The sequence below is a fragment of the Mobula hypostoma genome, chromosome 15, assembly GCF_963921235.1.
Source record: "Mobula hypostoma chromosome 15, sMobHyp1.1, whole genome shotgun sequence".
NCBI classification, from domain to species: Eukaryota; Metazoa; Chordata; class Chondrichthyes; order Myliobatiformes; family Myliobatidae; genus Mobula; species Mobula hypostoma.
Window position 1 is genome coordinate 42,440,186 of NC_086111.1, and position 19,560 is coordinate 42,459,745.

Sequence of the window (19,560 nt, forward strand, 5' to 3'; positions counted from 1 at the left end):
GTGTTATTTTGTTCATTTGGAAAGTCAGACATCAAATCTCGGGAAACCTGGCTATGTCGGTTTGGAATTGGCTTGCCTACAAAAGACAGAAAGTGGTAGAAGATGGAGAGTATTCTGCCTAGAGATCAGTGACTAGTGGTATTCCACAGGGATCTGTTCTGGGATCCATACTCTTTGTGATTTTTAAAAATGACCTGGATGAGGAAGTGGAGGAATGGGTTAATAAGTTTGGTGGAGTTGTGGATCGGGTAGAATGTCATCTTATTTGACAATAGGACAAGGTTAGGATGCAGAGCTAGGCTGAAAAGTGGCAGATGAGGTTCAGTCCAGAAGAGTGTGAAGTGATTCACTTTCAAAGGTCAAACTTGAAGGGTTAATGGCAGGATTGTTAACTATGTGGAGGGACAGTGATCTTGGTGTTCATATCCATAGATCACTCAAAGTTGTAGTGCAAGTTGATAATATGGTGTATTGGCCTTCATTAGTCAGTGGATAGAATTCAAGAACTTCGAGGTAATGTTGCAGCTCTATAAAATTATGGTTATGCTGCTCTTGGAGTATTTTGTTCATTTCTGATCACCACAATATAGGAAGGGTGTGGGAGCTTTAGAGGGTGCAGAGGAGATTTACCAGGATGATATCGGCATTAGAAATTATGTCTTGTCAGGATAGGTTGAACAAGCTAAGGGTTTTCTCTTTGGAGAGAAGGATGAGAAGTGACTTGATAGAGGTGTACATGGTAAGAGGCAGAGATTGAATGGATAGCCAGAAACTTTTTCCTATAGTGGAAATGACTAATACAAAGGGGCATAACTTTATGTTGTTAGGAAGAAAGTATAGCGGAGATGTCAGAAGCAGGTATTTTTTACATAGTCGTAGGTACATGGAATGCACTGCTGGGGTGATGGTAGAGGCACATGCATTAGGGATATTTAAGAGATTCTTAGATAGGTACATAGATGAAAGATAAATTACAGGAGAGGCAGGACTGGCAGTTCAACGTTCCAGGTTTCCGATGTTTCAGACGTGATAGAGGCAGAGGAATGAAGGGTGGGGGGTGGTATTGCTAGTCAGGGAAAATGTTACAGCAGTGCTCAGGCAGGACTGATTAGAGGGCTTGTCTACTGAGGCCATATGGGTGGAGCTGAGAAACAGGAAAGGTATGACCACATTAATGGGTTTGTATTATAGACCACCCAATAGTCAGTGAGAATTGGAGGAGCAAATCTGCAGAGAGATAGCAGATAACTGCAGGAAACATAAAGTTGTGATAGTAGGGGGTTTTAATTTTCCACATATTGATTGGGACTCCCATACTGTTAAAGGTCTAGACAGGTTAGAGTTTGTAAAATATGTTCAGGGAAGTTTTCTAAGTCAGTATGTAGAGGTACCAACTAGAGAGGGTGCAATATTAGATCTTCTATTAGGAAACAAGTTAGGACAGGTGACGGAAGTGTGTGTAGGGGAACACTTTGGTTCCAGTGATCATAACACCAAGTATTTGGAAAGACAGAGACCTATTAGGGAGAGTCAACATGGCTTTGTGCGTGGTAGGTCATGTTTGACCAATCTGTTGGGAGTTTTTCGAGGAGGTTACCAGGAAAGTGGATGAAGGGAAGGCAGTGGATGTTGTCTACATGGACTTCAGTAAGGCCTTTGACAAGGTCCCACATGGGAGGTTAATTAGGAAGATTCAGTCGCTAGGTATACATGGAGCAGTAGTAAATTGGATTAGACATTGGCTCAATGGAAGAAGCCAGAGAGTGGTGGTAGAGAATTGCTTCTCTGAGTGGAGGCCTGTGACTAGTGGTGTGCCACAGGGATCAGTGCTGGGTCCATTGTTATTTGTCATCTATATCAATGATCTGGATGATAATGTGGTAAGTTGGATCAGCAAATTTGCTGATGATACAAAGATTGGAGGTGTACTGGACAGTGAGGAAGGTTTTCAAAGCTTGTAGAGGGATTTGGACCAGCTGGAAAAATGGGCTGAAAAATGGCAGATGGAGTTTAATACAGACAAGTGTGAGGTATTGCACTTTGGAAAGACAAACCAAGGTAGATCATACAAGGTAAATGGCAGGGCACTGAGGAGTGCCATAGAACAGAGGGATCTGGGAATACAGATACAAAATTCCCTAAAAGTGGTGTCTCAGGTAGATAGGGTCGTAAAGAGAGCTTTTGGTACATTGGCCTTTATTAATCAAAGTATTGAGTATAAGAGTTGGAATGTTATGGTGAGGTTGTATAAGGCATTGGTGAGGCCGAATTTGGAGTATTGTGTTCAGTTTTGGTCACCAAATTACAGGAAGGATATTAAGGTAGAAAGAGTGCAGAGAAGGTTTACAAGGATGTTGCCGGGACTTGAGAAACTGAGTTACAGAGAAAGGTTGGATAGGTTAGGACTTTATTCCCTGGAGTGTAGAAGAATGAGGGGAGATTTGATAGAGGTATATAAAATTATGATGGGTATAGACAGAGTGAATACAAGCAGGCTTTTTCCACTGAGGCTAGGGGAGAAAAAACTCCAGAGGACTTGGGTTAAGGGTGAAGGGGGAAACGTTTAAAGGGAACATGGGGGGGGGGGCTTCTTCACACAGAGAGTGGTGGGAGTGTGGAATGAGCAGCCAGATGAAGTGGTAAATGCGAGCTCACTTTTAACATTTAAGAAAAACTTGGACAGGTACATGGATGAGAGGTGTATGGAAGGATATGGTCCAGGTGCAGGTCGGTGGGACTAGGCAGAAAAATGGTTCGACACAGCCAAGAAGGGCCAAAAGGCCTTTTTCTGTGCTGTAATGTTCTATGGTTCTATGGAAGGCTATGTGGGAGAGAAGGGTTAGATGAATCTTGGAGTAGATGAAAGGGTTGGCACATTTGGGACCAAAGGCCCATTAATGTGCTGTACTGTTTTATGTTCTATGGATTACAATAATTGTGTTGCAGAAGTAATGCAACAATGCAAAGAATTGGAATGTCCTGAGGTTGTAAAAGCTGCCTTTTGTATCTTAAAATATATTAAGCAAATTATTTGTAAATTGCCTATTTACTAATGCCATTTACAAATATTAAGATGTACAGGGAATGTAAAACAAAGTAATTTGTGATTTCCTGATGTATGCATTGTACAGTGAGGATCCAGAGTGAAAAGAGTAAGAATGTTGGAAGGGTGATATCAAAAGAGTAGCCAGGAGAATAATCCAGTTTTGTTTTTCTCTCTCTCTCTCTCTCTCTCTCTATCTCTCTATCTCTCTATCTCTCTATCTCTCTCTCTATCTCTATCTCTATCTCTATCTCTATCTCTATCTCTATCTCTATCTCTATCTCTATCTCTATCTCTATCTCTCTCTCTCTCTCTCTCTATCTCTCTCTCTATCTCTATCTCTATCTATCTATCTATATCTATATCTATATCTATATCTATATCTATATCTATATCTATATCTATATCTATATCTATATCTATATCTATATCTATATCTATATCTATATCTATATATACATATATATACACACACACACACACACACAGGCACCTGAGAGAAATAAAATACAAGTGGATTTAGAATTTGTGAATTGAGCCTATGTGGTTTTTAGTCTTTTTATGTGATTTAATAGAAAATTGACATGCTGTAGGTTTGACTGGGAAAATCCTACCATGTTTCATTGCGTGTGTAAGACGATAGAACTGTAGACATGACTGGAATATACATATCTGACGATTGGTAAGGCTTTGAATGTTGCATGCCACTGGAAGCAGCGAAGCTAATCCACAAGTGGATCCCCAGGAGTAAACAACAGAAAGCGAGGTCCTTTATGTTGATGATACAATCTTGATTGCAGATAGTGAAAAACAACATGTGAAGACAAAAGCTTGTGAGTAAATGTTGGGGAAAAAATCAAGTGATGTTGTATTGATGGAAAGAGATAAGCACAGCACTAAAACAAGCAAAAGAAAACTACTCAAGATCATTATCATCGATTGCAAAAGTATGGGGAGAGAAATAGATGTAGCAAAATTACATGTCAAATACTAGCAATATCAACACTAGAAGTAATTTTCTATAAATATTTCTCCTGCTCACAATTTGGAACCAGTATTAGATTGGAAACTAAATATCACAGTAGTTGCCTGAGAAGAGTGCTAGGAGTGAAAAGAATATAAGCAATAAAACAATGGCATCACACAAACAAAAGGAATCCAACGTATCTTATTACATGAAAAGAGAAATAGTGGTTCAGGTAGCTGATGAGAAAGGAGAGTATAATTTGAAGAGGTGGAATGGATTGGAGTAAAAGACCATCCATATAAAGTTGGTGATGCAGCATCAGGCTGAATCTCACTGAATGATGAAATGGGGTTGAGGGGCTAAGGAATGTAGTTCTTGATTACTAATTGGAAAATGGAAGTGTGGTAGTAGAACTGAATGAGAAGACCATGAGAAATGCAAACTGGAGATCAACCAAGTCATTTACTAACAAGTTAAGAAGTGGAAGAGGCTTTACTATTGTACGACTACAGTTTCAGTCACTAGGGACTGTAGAAAATTAGCAAAGAATTTTAAAATTAAAGAGCACAGTTTAGTCATGAAAGTAAAACTATTGATATAATGAAATATGTTGGCTGATTTTGGATGAAAACCATACTTAATGATATTTATAATAAATCCATTCAAAATGTTGAACAAATCTACATTTTAATATGGTTTGTAGCATTAATAGCAGAAGATTTCTGACAAGGTGAGATTATAATGCAAAATTAAAGCATATGAAATAATGGATAACACATAGACATGGATAGAGAACTGATTGATAGGCTGGAAACAGTAAGAATAAATGGGCCTTTTTCCAAATAGGACTAATAGCTAAATTCTGCTCAGATGTTTTATGATCTATTTACAAAATACACTTGTTGGTCACTGTGCACCTGTTCGTTAATACGAATATCTAATCAGCTAATTATGTGGCAGCAACTCGATGCATAAAAGCATACAGACATGGTCAAGAGGTCCAGCTGTTGTTCATACCAAACATTAGAATGGGAAGGAAATGTGATCTAAGTGACTTTGATTGTGGAATTTTGGTGTTGGATGGGGTGGTTTGAGAATCTTAAAACTGCTGATCTCCTGGGATTTTTGTTCACAACAGTCTCTAGAGATTACAGAGAATAGTGTGGAAAAACAAAAAAAAATCCAGTGAGCGGCTGTTCTGTGGGCGTAAATGCCTTGTTAATGAGAGGTCAGAGGAGAATGGCCAGACTGGTTCAAGCTCACAGGAAGGTGACAGGAACTTAAATAATCACGCGTTACAAGAGTGGTGTGCAGAAGAGCATCTCTGAATGCACAATACATTGAAGTGGATGGGCTACCGTAGCAGAAGGCCAGGAATGTTCACCCAACGACCATTTTATTAGAAACAGGAGGTACCTAACAAAGCAGCCACTGGGAGTATATTCATGATTTAGTTGAGGGAATTAAATGTGACATCTTCGAGCTTGCATTTGACACAAAGCTGGATGGTAGTGTGAGCTGTGAAGAGGATGCAAAGTGGCTGTGATGTGATCCGTTTAAGTAAAGAGAGTGAGCAAATTCGAGGTAGATGCCGTGCAAAATGGATAAATGTGAGTTTATCCACTTTGATAGCAGTGACAGGATTATTGGAATGGCAATAGATGAGGAAAAGGGAAGGTGCAACAAGATCGTTTTACCAGTTGATGAACGTATGCATACAGCTGCTGCAGGCAGACACAGTGGGGTATTATTCATCAGTCTTCAGCAATCAGATTTGAGTGCTGGAGCAGGTGGCACCATTTTCAGCTGGACGGGGCTTTGACAAACCACACCTCTTTGTATTCTGTGTAGTTGGTCTGCACATCTGAAGAAGGATGTTATTATTTTATGAAGGGATGCAACAAAAGTTCAGACTGAATTCAAGCATGGCAGAACTGAGAAATAAGGAGACATTGGGGTGGTTGGGCCTATACTCACTAGTTTAGGAGAAGGAAATAGCTCCTTAACAAAATGCTGATTTGGGGAGTCCAGATGCAGGGCTCACAGCCTAAGGGTAGGTGTCAAGTCAAACTAGAGTTTCTAGAAAGTATTGGGACCTAGAGGCAAAAGAAAATAAGGTTTGAAAGAGATAGCAAGAACCCACTGATAGACCGGATGGAACCCACTGCCTGAGTGCTGCTTCTGCCCGGAACATCGGGAGGACCCGGCAGCATCACAGCGGCAGTCCAGGAGCAGCGTTGGAATCTGCGGTAACGTTAAATAACTTTACAGACTGTTTCATGGAAAAGAGCACTGCTGTCATTGCGTTTTGGGTCAGTGCGAGCTTCACATCACGGGGATCATCGTGTGCAGGCACTTCTGGGAAATGGCACGAGGTTTAAGAAGAGCTCGGGAACCTTCAGGAGGGGTCGCCTGGTTTGAAAATATAACGGTCCTATGAGGGAGCGGAGAGGTGCAGGTTGGAATCCGTATACAAAGTCCGCAGAGGTAGCCAGTTTTTCAGCTAAGTGTCTAATGACTAATGACTTGTCTTATGACTTATGACTAGTGTCTAGTGACTAATGTCCAATGACTAGTGACTAATGTCTAGTAACTAGTGACTAATGTCTAATGGCAAATGGTTGATGGAACTAATGGAGCTATCAAACTGCCGCACTTGCGGAAAATAAAAGGAGGAAAAAGGAAAAGTTGTTTGATCATTAAGTGGAATCCAGTTTTTAAAAAAAACCTCAGGTAGACGTATTCAATCCCTTTCAAGTGGGGAAGCTGCACGTGTTCAAAGAACAAAAGAAATCCAACTTGACAGTCGGTGAAGAGAAACTCATTTGACCAAAGACTGATGAACCTGTGGAATTTTCAACTGTAGAAAACAGTTAAGGCCAAATTATTACCTAATTCCTTGATTATTTAAAAAAAAATTCTAATGGCTAAAGAGCAAAAGATATGGAGAGAAAGCAGAAACAAGGTATGGATGTAGACAAGATCATCTTCAATGGTGGAAGAGGGTCAAAGGGTCAAATAGCGGGCTCCAGCCTTTATTTTTTGTGCCACCTAATATATGGAAAATCTGTAACTTCATGCCTAATGCCTCAATTGAATGTGAGAAGAAAATATATGATAATAATGAAGTTCTTAGTTAATTTGACATTGACATGCAGTCAAGAAAATCATGATGGAAAGTAATCTTTTCATTATCCATGTTAACAGATATTCTAGGTTCTTCGCATTCTGTGATGATGTACAGAGGACTGTACAGTTTGGTAGAATACATTCTGAAAGACTTCAAGAAATTATTAGCTATAGTCCAAAACTTTTTTTATTTTATAGTAGACCCATGGGGTTAGACAAGAACACTTTATTTAAATGCCACGGCAATCAATTTGGGTTGGTTACAGAACTTTGTGCATTGCGTATACAGATGCATTTTACTGATAACATCAGCTTCTCTCTGCTCATGGAAAGACATGGTTCACTCAATTTGTCCTTGGCCGTAAAAGTGATTGTGAAATAACGCTCAGAAATTCAAACTTGCGTACGGGGGAATAGGAATCCTTTTTGTTTTGTTTTAACAAGATTACTCTTGGCTATTGTTGGAAGATTGTTATGGCTGCTGCTTAAGAGTTCTTGTAATCAATTAGTCTGTGATTACACCAGTAAATTTGCTGTGTTCTTTGAATTTGAGATTTTTGAGGATTGTATGATTGGTTTTCTAGGATATTGCACTTGTTGTATTTGAATGTAAAGAGTGTAGGTGTTGTATAATTTAATAGCTTACAATTAATTAGGAATAAGTTAAGCTAAACTATTACAGGTTAATGATTATGTTTAGGGAATTATTTTTAAAATAATGCAATTCACTGGATTTGGTGCGTGATGAAGTCTAATCATCCTAACACCCACCCAAAGATTCATTAGCTGCACCAAATCATTAGACAGATAGAGGGCCAAAAAGTGATATGGAGATGTACTGCATTGTTAGTGACACCAAGTGGATTTTCCTTTGCACTTAATTAGATATCGGTTTTTTGAATTTCTAACATTCTTGTAAAAAGTATGCTATGCCAAACTAAGATATATATTTAGAGAATAATGGGTCTTGGTAACATTTAATATGTATTGATCTGTTAGAATGTTTTCCATGGTAAAACATTATGGTGAACTGGGTTAACCATAATGTATTTTAAAATACTATCCTTAAGTTAAGTACCAGAAATGCTCTAAGGAGAAGTTGTTTTGTGCAAACATGTCTTTGTTTTTGTTATTCAATTACAGTGGATTCCAGTTGATTGGAACGCATTAGGAACAGTGTATTTTGGACCAATTAAGCAGCTGCCTAATTAGCTGAAATTTTAAATCTCAATATTCAAGATTCAAGTACATTTATTATCAAAGAATGTATAAATTGTACAACCTTGAGATTTGCTTGCTCAAGCAAGAAAACTGAAAATACCTAATTTAAAGGGGGGGGAACCACCATTTGATGCGCAAGAGAAAGAAAAAAAAGTCATGCAAACAGTTCAAATATTTAACAAGGTACGAAAAGACAAACTGAATATCAAATTATGAAAGCATATAAATGAAATGCAGAACATATTAGAACACTACCAACATGGTGCAGCCATGTTCTTTTGATTCACTGTAAATGAACCAAATCAGTACAGACAGCACAGATAATGCACAGTGTTCATACTTTTGATGATTGCAATCTCTAAATCTTCAGTTTCATTGCAACATTCAAAATGATTGTTAATACCTTCAAATTCTTCATGATTCCTAACTTGTTGAAGTAGTAAAATCATTTCATTTTTCACTCCTGGCTGTTTCTGGAATCTCTGAGCCGGAATACTTGAAACCGCAGTGAGCAAAGCAGTTTTGAGTTGTCTTGCAGTTTTTTCTCACCAACTATTAGTAGGGAAAAAAAAATGCTTTTTGAATACAAATGTATACAACTAATGCTATTTAAGAGCTGTTTGTTATAAGCACAGTGTTGTGTCTAACAGCCAGGCAAGTGCACGCAGTGACGCCAGTTAGAAGCTGTTTGGCAGCAGTCTCCTGCCCCAGTTAAGCTGCAAAGTGTCCCAAATGTACAAGGGGAATCCTGGCTGTTTTCTTGATTAGTTTTTGTTCTTCAAGAGTTGCCCCAAATAAGCGGCTGTCCTGCTTAACTGATGGCCCAATTACAGGTGTACCCCGCTTTTGGAACGTTCGCTTTATGAAAACTCACCATTACGAAAGACCTACATTAGTTCCCTGTTTTCACTAACAGAAGGTGTTTTCACTGTTACGAAAAAAGGCTGCGTGCTGAAAAATCAGCGCGCGAAAAAAAATCAGCGCGTGCCCCGAACAGCCGCTTTCCTCCGGATTCGGAACGGCATTCTCGCCGACATTGCTTAAACATGTGCTTGTGAGTAGCCGTTAGCGAGATGAGTTCTGAAGTACCGGAAAAGCCTAAAAGAGTTCGTAAGGGTGTTACACTTAGCGTAAAACTAGACATAATTAAGCGTTTCGATCATGGTGAACGAAGTAAGGACAGCGTGAGTTTGGCTTGTGGAAGCTGACGAAGATGATGTTGAAGAGGTTTTGGCAGCCCATGACCAAGAACTGATAGATGAAGAGCTGATGCAATTGCAAGAGGAAAGGATAACAATCGAAACCGAATGCAGTGCGAAAATGAAGTCGTCCAGGAGCTGGGTATGTCGGTTTAGGGCATATTTGCAGGATGGTTTGAGTGCTTACAAAGAACTGTATGATAGAAAAATGCACGAGGCTAAGCAGTCAAGCAAACCTTCCACATCAGCCACAACAGACGATGAACCTCGACCTTTGACATCGAGGCAGGCAGAGATAGAAGAAGATGACCTGCCTGCCCTAATGGAAACAGACGACGATGAGATGACACCCCAGTATCCCAATACCCCAACCCCCAGGCCGCGGACAGATACCGATCCGCGAAGAATGCAGCGGTAGCAGGGAGACACACAGCACATCTTTAAGAAAAAAGCCGAAACAAACAAGCTAATTAATTAGGTGCTGCCCAGCATGTAAATGTTGGCCCAGATCAGAGGTGATGCAATCGGCAATCGCCTCTGATCTGGGCTGACAATTACGTGCCAGGCGGCACCTAATTAATTAGCTTGTTTGTTTCGGCTTTTTTCTTAAAGGTGTGCTGGATGCCTCCCGGCTACCGCTGTACCCCTGCATGCTTCGCTGATTGGTATCCGGTCGCTGCCTGGAGGGTGGGGGCCACTGCACCACCCCAGACTCCGACGACTCAGTCTAACACACCATCATTACTGTGCTCTGCGCTGTCCCAATTCCGGTAAGTGATACTACACTGTACATACATTATTTCTACTTTATATAGGCTGTGTATTTTTACGTGTTATTTGGTATGATTTGGCAACCTCATAGCTTAAAGGTTACAGGGGAGAGTGTTTTTGCCGAGAGCGCTTGTGTGAGATTTTCTGCCGACAGCGCTTGAGCGCTTGCATGAGATTTTCACTACGGAGAACAGTTCAGGCAATGATTGTGGAAAAGTATTTCTGCTTTATATAGGCTGTGTATTTATCATATCATTCTTGCTTTTACTATATGTTACTGTTATTTTAGGTTTTATGTGTTATTTGGCATGATCTGGTAGGTTATTTTTGGGTCTGCGAACGCTCACAAAATTTTCGCATATAAATAAATGGTAATTGCTTCTTCACTTTCCGACATTCAGGCTTACGAACCGTTTCATAGGAACGCTCTACCTTCGGATGGCGGGGGAAACCTGTAACCGGAATTCACTGTACATGCTGCTGCAATTCACCTCATCATCAATGATATCATCAGGAAGCATTTAAAATGCTGAGAAAATCTTAAAACAAACTAGCTAAAGCCAAAATATTACTGTCAGGTTTTATGGCCAAACCTTCTGCTTTCATAGAATCAAACTGATTAACAAGTGGGATTTTTGAATCTGTTAGTACATTTATTACTACTTGTCCAATTCTATCATTTCCGCGTATGTGTGTGCACACAATATTATAGGTTCCTGAACAGATGGTCATATTGAATGATTTAATAAGCCGCTCGAAGCCTTATTTTCAAAGTTTATCAGTTAACAGAAGGCTTGGGTTATTTTTGCTTGCTGCGTGCATTTTCTGTGTAGATGACTATAATCCTTATTTCCTCACTGCAGACTCCTCAGTTTGACAGTGTGGAATGAGGCTGCTTTGAGAGCAGCTCTCTGGCACATAGGACTCTAGGAAATATTGGAGCACTTGGAGCAAGTTGAAGCAGATGCTCAGTAACTTCCAAAGCATAAGTACATAAACTTGAAGATTTGACTGATTTATATTGAAATCCAATAATGGAGTATGAGTGAAGTGTGTTCAAATAGACATCCCAAAAGATTAACACTCATTGACAATTCAAAATAATTCATTTTACATTACATACAAGCTGTATCTTGAAAATATGGGCACTTCAAAAATTCCAAACAGGTAGCCTTCAATACATCATGTCTGCTTACTCCTGAAAAGTGAAAACACTGCCTGACATAACTCTCACAACATTCAAATTAACTGAGCTAAATCTAAGTCTAAAGTTTGTAAATGTTTTTCTTTACTATAATGGAGTTTGCAATTCCCTTGGTAAGTTCTGTCTCTGGCTTTATAAATATGTAGAAAATGTGCTTCCGTTGCCATGGAGCAGGCAAGTTAGAATGTATAAGGTCTGCATACAAGTGCAGTCAACCCCAAGTAGGATAATACAGTTTACTATGGTCACTGGAATTAGCATCGGGGCAGATCCAGCATCAGTTTTATTGCTTCATAACCAAAATTCTTCAAGTTAGTTCAGAGCTTAGTGGTGGTCATATTATCAGCTGTTTTCTTTTTGAGTGAATGCTGAATCTTTACTAGGGAAGCTTTGAGTAAGTGACATGTTAACAAATATGTAATGGGTTAGTCCTGGTTTTATAAAACAAGGTAATTGAGTAACGCAGACACCTGAACTAAAATGTAGATGGGTTGGGGAAAGTTTTTTTGTGAAGTAAAACGGAGAATTTGGGCAGTCGCAAGAGACTGCAGATACTGACATCTGGAACAAAAAAAAGCTCATGAGGTCAGGCGGCATCTGTAGAGGGTAATTAGTAATTTTGTTTATTCTCGTCACCCATGCTAAGATGAAGTTTGTTTGCATATCATCCAGACAGGTCATTCTTTATGTAAGTACATTAAGATAAAACAAAAGCAAAACAATGAGAGAACATAGAGAAACACACACAAAATGTTGGAAGAACGTAGCAGGTCAAGCAGCATCTATGGAAATGAATAAACAGTCAATGCTTCAGGCTAAGACCCTTCTTCAGGACTGAAAAAGAAGGGGGAAGATGCCAGAATTAGAGTGTACAGAATATAGTGATATTGTCAAGGATGGAAACTGGCCCTCTCCAAATTCTGCAAAAAAATTCTTCAAAGCCAACTTTTGAAGTATGATTACAAATGAATTGTTGAGAACACATATGTCAGATAATCAACAATGTGATAATGATCAAGTAAAAGGTCTTTAGTATTGTTGATTGAAGAGTACATATTGATTAGGAAACTGGACGTAAATTCTCGGCTTTCCTTCAGTGTTGTTCCACTGAACATTTAACATCCACGTAAGGAACCGTGTAATTTAGCAGGTCAAAAAGTGAATGCCGGCATAAAGTGTTGGGCTAAGATGTTAGCTTGCACTTCAGTGTTTGAGTAGAATGAGTACACAACCTTTTAATTTCTGCAAAAGTGTTATCCACAGAGACATCCAATAATAAGTCATTATTTAAATGGGAAAGGCCAGGTTAATGTTTTAGATGTAGATCTTTCAACAGAATTGAAAATTAGTTGCTGAGTTAGTGTAACAATTTGAATGAAGCTTAATTGCTTTGTGCAGATTAAAATGATTTGACCCGTTTTATGTGATCACAGACTTCAGATGCATTGGATACCTTAAGCAATTACATGGCATGGAGTCTATATGCTGAATGGTTGTGCTTTACTTACTGTGCTTTGGAAAGGCTGGAAAAGTACAAGATACTGACCTTTACATTTAATTATTCATAGCTGCTTACCTTGCAGACACTCATTTATTTAAATAAAAGCGTCAAGGTATTTTCTTGGAAAGCTGATCAATTTATAATCAACTATTCAGCTGAACTTCAGAATTAAATGGCATTTTGTTTTTTTGAATCATTTATTTGTGCTATTACATTGTATAGATTTTAGAAAATTCCCAATTATTAACAAAGGCTTGTTTTTCCAGATAGGAAAGCTGTTTGATTTGCTACTGTGTTGTTGTTGCTTGTATTATTCTGCTGAACATTGTGGGCTTTCTGTGTTGGCGCCAGAATGTGTGGTGATACTTGTGGGCTGCCCCCAGCATATGTTTTGTTCTATTGGTTGTTAACACAAACAACACATTTCATTGTATGCTTCGATGTCCATGTGATAAATGAATCTGAATTGTCTTGCAGTCTCTGTGCTTTGCTCTGGTGTTTAGATTTTTTTTAAAAATTAATTGGCTGAAACATTTTGAATAAGAAGATTTAAACATTCACAATTTGATCTTCCATTTATAACCTGAAAACCAACCAAAGGCTTCTGTATATTGCACTTTTTAAAAATTTCCTTTTGTGCCATATATTTTAATATTACTCTATAAAGATAAGCAGCTTGTTCACATAGACTATGGCATTTGGTTGTATTCCTTTGAAATATTACATCATTTTTTTACATTCAGCAAAGTGATACATGGCATAGTTTTGGTCCCATTTTGAAGTGAGCAGAAAATGGAATACTACTTCATTTCTTTTAGTGATTACTCAGTAAAATAACAGTTAGATTAATGTAAAGGTGCAGGCCTTGTATGGTGACATGAGATATAACTAGATTATATTATTGGGCAGAATTTTTTTCTAATACAATCCATCATTACAATTCACGAATCACTGTTAAAATGCATTATTATAGAAATACAAATTAATATGATTATTAGTGTATTAATAGCATTCCTCAATAAAAATAATATGCCTAAAAATAACTTCTGTTTCTATGTTTGTCTTTTAATTCTTGAGTGCGGTAATTCATTGTTGATCACATTTATAGCAGGCAGTCTGGTACAGATGGCTGTGGGGTTAGATGGAGTCCGCTGCTTGTGAGGGGACATTGCGTCCATGCAAGGTTTCTGAGCGTTGTGTACTTTCGATGAATCACTTCTGGGTTTGTATACAGACCAAGCTTTAACTCTGTGCAGCTGAAGACAAAATAGATGTATTATGCTTTCGCCTTTCCTCCCTGGCTAGATAGTGAGGTGGAATCAGAGCGGAGGCAAGAACTGCAGTAGAAGGTGATGTATGGATGTAAAGGCCGCCTCAACTGTGCACTTCCTATGATATTGCCGTACTTCCAGCATTACACAGTTTTGTGGCATCCTCTCCTCCCATTCCTTCCCTGTCCCTGGACCTCTGCCTCCACATAGTCCAAAATTAAGCTTTAAAGTTGCATTAATGATCCTGGAACTTTCACAGGTTTCAAAGGTACATTTCACATCAGAGAAATGTATACAATATACATCCTGAAATTCTTTTTCTTTGCAAACATCCATGAAAACAGAGGAGTGCCCCAAGGAATGAATGACTGTTAAATGTTAGAACCCCAAAGTCTCCCCAGCTCCCTCCGCCCACCCATCAGCAGGAGCAAAGCAACGACACCCCTGCCCCACCAGCAAAAAAAGCATCGGTGCCTCCCACTGAGCACTCAAGAATGCAGCAAAGCATCAATAAAGACATAGACTTGCAGTACCCCAAAGACTACTCGTTCGCTTGGTAATTCGACATACCACAGGCTCTCACTCTCCCTAACAAGGGAAAACAAGGTTCCCCCATTTCACAGTGAGAGGGGAGATATAATAAATAACTCGTTGATTTGCGATGTTAAAAGTCTGTTGTGTCGCTTCTTTTGAGCTTTGTGCCCAAAGAACTTTGGTCTCTGGGCACACAGCCAACTTGCTGCTTTCGATCTTCCGTCTCCCCGGACACACCAGTTTCCTGCAGCGGTACCGACCTTGAGTCCGCCCGCCTGAAAAGAACCCTGAAAGGGGAAAAGTAGAAATAGTAAAGGTCGAAATAGAGCTGTTTCTGAAGATGAAAGCAAAGGAGTTGCTGTTAGATGCCATCATTCTCTTAAGCTCCTTTTAGCTTTAGATTTGCTGTCATTGGTACTTTATTCACATAACTATAGAAAACATCTAGCGCCATGGCTCTGCCTGGCTCACACTTTAAATCATGGTACCTGGAAAATTCAACAGTTTGGACCAGTGCGCACCTTTCACATTTTAAGAACGTAAGAAATAGGGGCAGGAGTAGGTCATTTGGCCTGGCGAACCTGCTTCCCCATTAGATATGATTATAGCTGATCTGGCTGTGGACTCGGCTCTACTACCTGTCTTTATCCGCAACCCTTAATTCCCCTACCATGCAAAGATCTATCCAACATTTTCTTAAATATATTTAATGAGGTAGCCTCTTCCCTGGGCAGAGAATTCCACAGATTCATGATTCTCTGGGAAAATCTCCATCCTAATTCAATTTCCTGAGTCTTGCCCGTAGTTCTAATCTCACTTCTCAGTGGAAACAACTTTCATGTCTCCATCTATCCATCTCTTTCATAATTTTATGTTTCTGTAAGATCCTCACTCATTCTTCTGAATTCTACGAGTATATTCCTATTCAACCTGTCCTCATGGGCTTGCATCCTCATAAGCTAAGGCTGTCATCTCCAGAATCTACCTGGTGAACCTTCTTTGCATTGCTTTCTGCACAAGTATATCTTTCTTGAAGTCAGGAGATCAGAACTGCAGGGATAGCTTCACCAGTACTCTATGCAGTTTTAGAGTAGCCTCACTGCTCTTAAATTCAGTCTCTTGAGCAATGAAAGCCAATGTTGTATTTGCCTTCTCAATAACCTTTAACACCTGGAAACCAGCCTTTTGTTATTCATGCACACACACATCAAAGACCCTCTGCACAATGGCATGCTGCAATCTTTCACGATTTAGATAATAACCTGATTTTGTGTTCTTTATTCCTTTGCTATTCTCTGTAAGTTTAGTAGCTATTTGATAGTTGGCCAGAGTTGGAAGCCACCAGGGTGGCCTGAGGAGATCAGTATGTGTCAGATGCCAGAACTGACTGGAGAAATTCGGAGGTTATGGGAATGGAGGAGCTATGGAGATAAGCAAAAGGGTGAAAATTTTAAATTGTGTCATTGTAAGTTACAAAGATTTTATTTGAATAATTGAAAAATGTAATTTTATTTTGAAATGTGAAGATAGAAGCATGACAAGGTTAAATTGTTTAATTGTGTGATTAGCTGCAATTGACTTGGTGCTAGGACCCTTCTAGTTTATGATATATTTTCACAACTTGGGTGTGAGGTATGGTTGGTACGTTTGGCATTGGCACAAAACTTGGTGGCCTTGTGGATAGTGAGGACAATTGTCCAAGCAGGCTTTGGATTAGATGGAAAATTGGGTAGAGCTTTGGCTGATGAAGTGTAATCCTGTCAAGTGCAAGGTGATGGATTTTAAGAAGTGACAATGGTGCTGAGATATATACAATAAATGGTAGGGCACTAAGGAGTGGTGAAGAACAGTGGGGCCTTTGGGTTCAAGTTCATAGTTCCATGATGGCAACACATTAGGTGGTGAGGAAGGCACATGACTTGCTTGGCTTCATTGGTTGGGCCATAGAATATAAGAGTTGTGACATTACATTGCAACTTTACAAAACACTGATTATGCTACACTTGCAGTATTGTGAGTAATTCTGGTCACCACCAGAAAAAGGTATGATCCCACTTGGATGTTACCTGTATTAGGGGTCTTCAGTAATGGAGCCTAAAGAGAAATCTGCATAAATATCTTCTATTATGAGGCATAGATAAAGTAGATAGCCAGAAGTCTTTAGCTGTGTGTGTGTGTGTGTGTGTGTGTGTGTGTATATGTATATGTATGTTTGTGTGTGACAATATCTGTGATGGTAGGGACACTTTAAAAAAAAAAGAATTAAATTTAAATAATTATTGTCAATTTATTAAAATTTATTTTTTCCAAAAACTAAACAAAATTAAATAGATGGAAAATCTCTGAACTTTTCATGCTATTTTCTGGGTCTATAATCTCTATGAAATGGATTAAAGAGGTCTTTTCTATAAAAAGTCTGCCTGGGAAGTTCATTAGTGAAGTGACAGATATGCTGATATCTGTCAATCAGCTCATTCTAGAATTTGTGTAGAATATTTGTATGAAAACTTGGCTGAGATTAAGTTGATCTCAAGTGAATTTAGTTATACTTTTCTTTATAAAATCATGCAATATTTTCTGACCGTTTATTTGACAACAGGTATGATGGGAACACTGCATAATTTTTTTGGAGCAATTTTCTGTGATCAAAGTTCATTAATGTGATCCTGCTGCATTAAGTTGGTATGATTAAGAGCCAAAGGAAAGGTAGGTACTGTACTGTAAGAGGTGTGGCTTACAAACTGAATTGTGCAATTTTTGTACAAGGATTACACACACAAAATGCTGGAGGAACTCATCAGGTCAGGCAGCATCTATGGAGCAGAATAAATAGTTGATGTTTTGGGCTGAGACCCTGTGTGTGTTGATCTTGACTTCCAGCATCTCCAGAATCTCTTGTGTTTATGACGTGTACAAGGAAATTGCATTTGTGGAAAGCAAACCTGAGCTGAAGCCATCTTAAAAAAAATATTATAATGGAATAATGAGAACCAAAAATATAACTTTACCCTGATTATTTTCACATATGTTCTAACCATGTCGGGCTGCAATATCCACTGACTTTGATGTAAGTTTATTAATTTTGATTTTCTACATTTCTGTCCTTAACATTTATCGCAATTATTTTTTCCACAGATCTGACAAATTATAATTTGCTTTACTTTCAAATTAAAAATTTAATTATGGTTGTTGTTTCTTTTTCTGTCCTGGTCTTTGTGTATTTTATTCATTTTGATTATTTTTCTTGTTTCCAAAAATGAAGAATCCACATTTCTACCTGTCAGAACAGAACTGGACAGGAGGGCACAGGGTCACTGGGAACATTGCCAGGAGCAACACTGGTTTATTGATGATGGAAGTAAATGGCCATTGGAATCATGCCAGGTGTGTCCTTTCCTGCATTGGGCATCTGGAATCAATCTGAAGGGTCAGGTGTGAGACATCTGGAGCGAAACAGTGAGATTAGAGGACAACTGAATACCTTGGGAGGAACAGAGGAGAAATGCCAGGGCTTTAATTAGTACTGTCAGTACCATTGCTCCAGTTGTTCTTTCATATCAACCAGCCGATGGAAATGTTTATTTTTCCACCCTGTGTTAAGTGTGTGTAAAAATTAGGTATAATACAAAGGGAGGAGGCATCACTAATGTGTCCAAATTAAATATGGCTGTGTCTTCCTTGTCAAGATTTTGAATTGCATTCAACTTATTAAGTCTCTTTTTATATAGGTAGGGAAAACACTTTGCCATTTTGTCCTTTCCACTCATTCTTCAACTGAAGAAAGTTTTCTTCATTTATTGCTCTTAAAATATTGGAACAGGTGATCATGGTTTTGTACTTGTTTGTTATCCTTTCTCCTTTGGTCCTTTCACTCCACAGGAGGAGAAGTACATAGAATTTACTGTGCAAAGGTTGGCCATTGTGTCTAATGCCAATGCCAGCCTCTTTCCACCTTGCTCAAAACCAGTCGCTATCTTATTGCTGTATATAGGGGCTTGCTCTGTAACTATTAGCTGTTGTGTTTCCCACGCAACAAAATGTTATTTCAGAATTATTGCATAAGTTACCCAGTGCTTGAGATGTATAGCAAAAGGTACATCATAAATTCAAGTTTTTTTTTGCAAAATACAAGCATTAAGGTAGTAACAAATGCGACTGTGGGCACCTGATACTCTTGCTTCTCGCTCAATATACCTTCTTTCACTTAACAATGAATACAAAGCATGGGAATGCAAAAGTGATCACTAGCTACAAAGTAAGTTTCTTACACAGGCCATGTGTTCTTTACACCCCACTAACTTTGCACCATGTGCCTTATCACCCATTATATTCATTTTAATTGTTACAATTTCATCCTGTCTCAATGTTTAGAAATCTCTGGGTTATGTTAACTATCTACATTAGGGGTTGCCAACCCGTCGATCGTGATCAACCGGTCGATCATTGAGACTTTCCCAGCAGATCCCGAAGAAAAATGAAAAATAAATGCACAAATACTGTTGTAATGTGAGTATTATAAAAGTAAGTAATACTAATTAGGATAATGGTAATATAGCAATATTTTCATTAAAAAGCTGTTTATAAAGAGAGATTGTTTCCGGGTTGTGGGGGTTTAGTTTCATTCTTTCTGTCCAGTGCGCATATGTGTAGTGCCCCCGCCATGCACTGCATTTTCAGCCTAGCCTGTGCTGCATCAAAGTGACTAATTAGATTAGGTAAC

General features: G+C 38.8%; 1 protein-coding gene across 2 annotated transcripts in view; it reads left to right on the forward strand.

Annotated features, from left to right (window-relative positions):
- The window catches only part of suclg2 (succinate-CoA ligase GDP-forming subunit beta), a 380,503-nt gene that overhangs the window by 80,509 nt on the left and 280,434 nt on the right, over positions 1 to 19,560 (forward strand). The gene's annotated exons all lie outside the window — the stretch shown is intronic.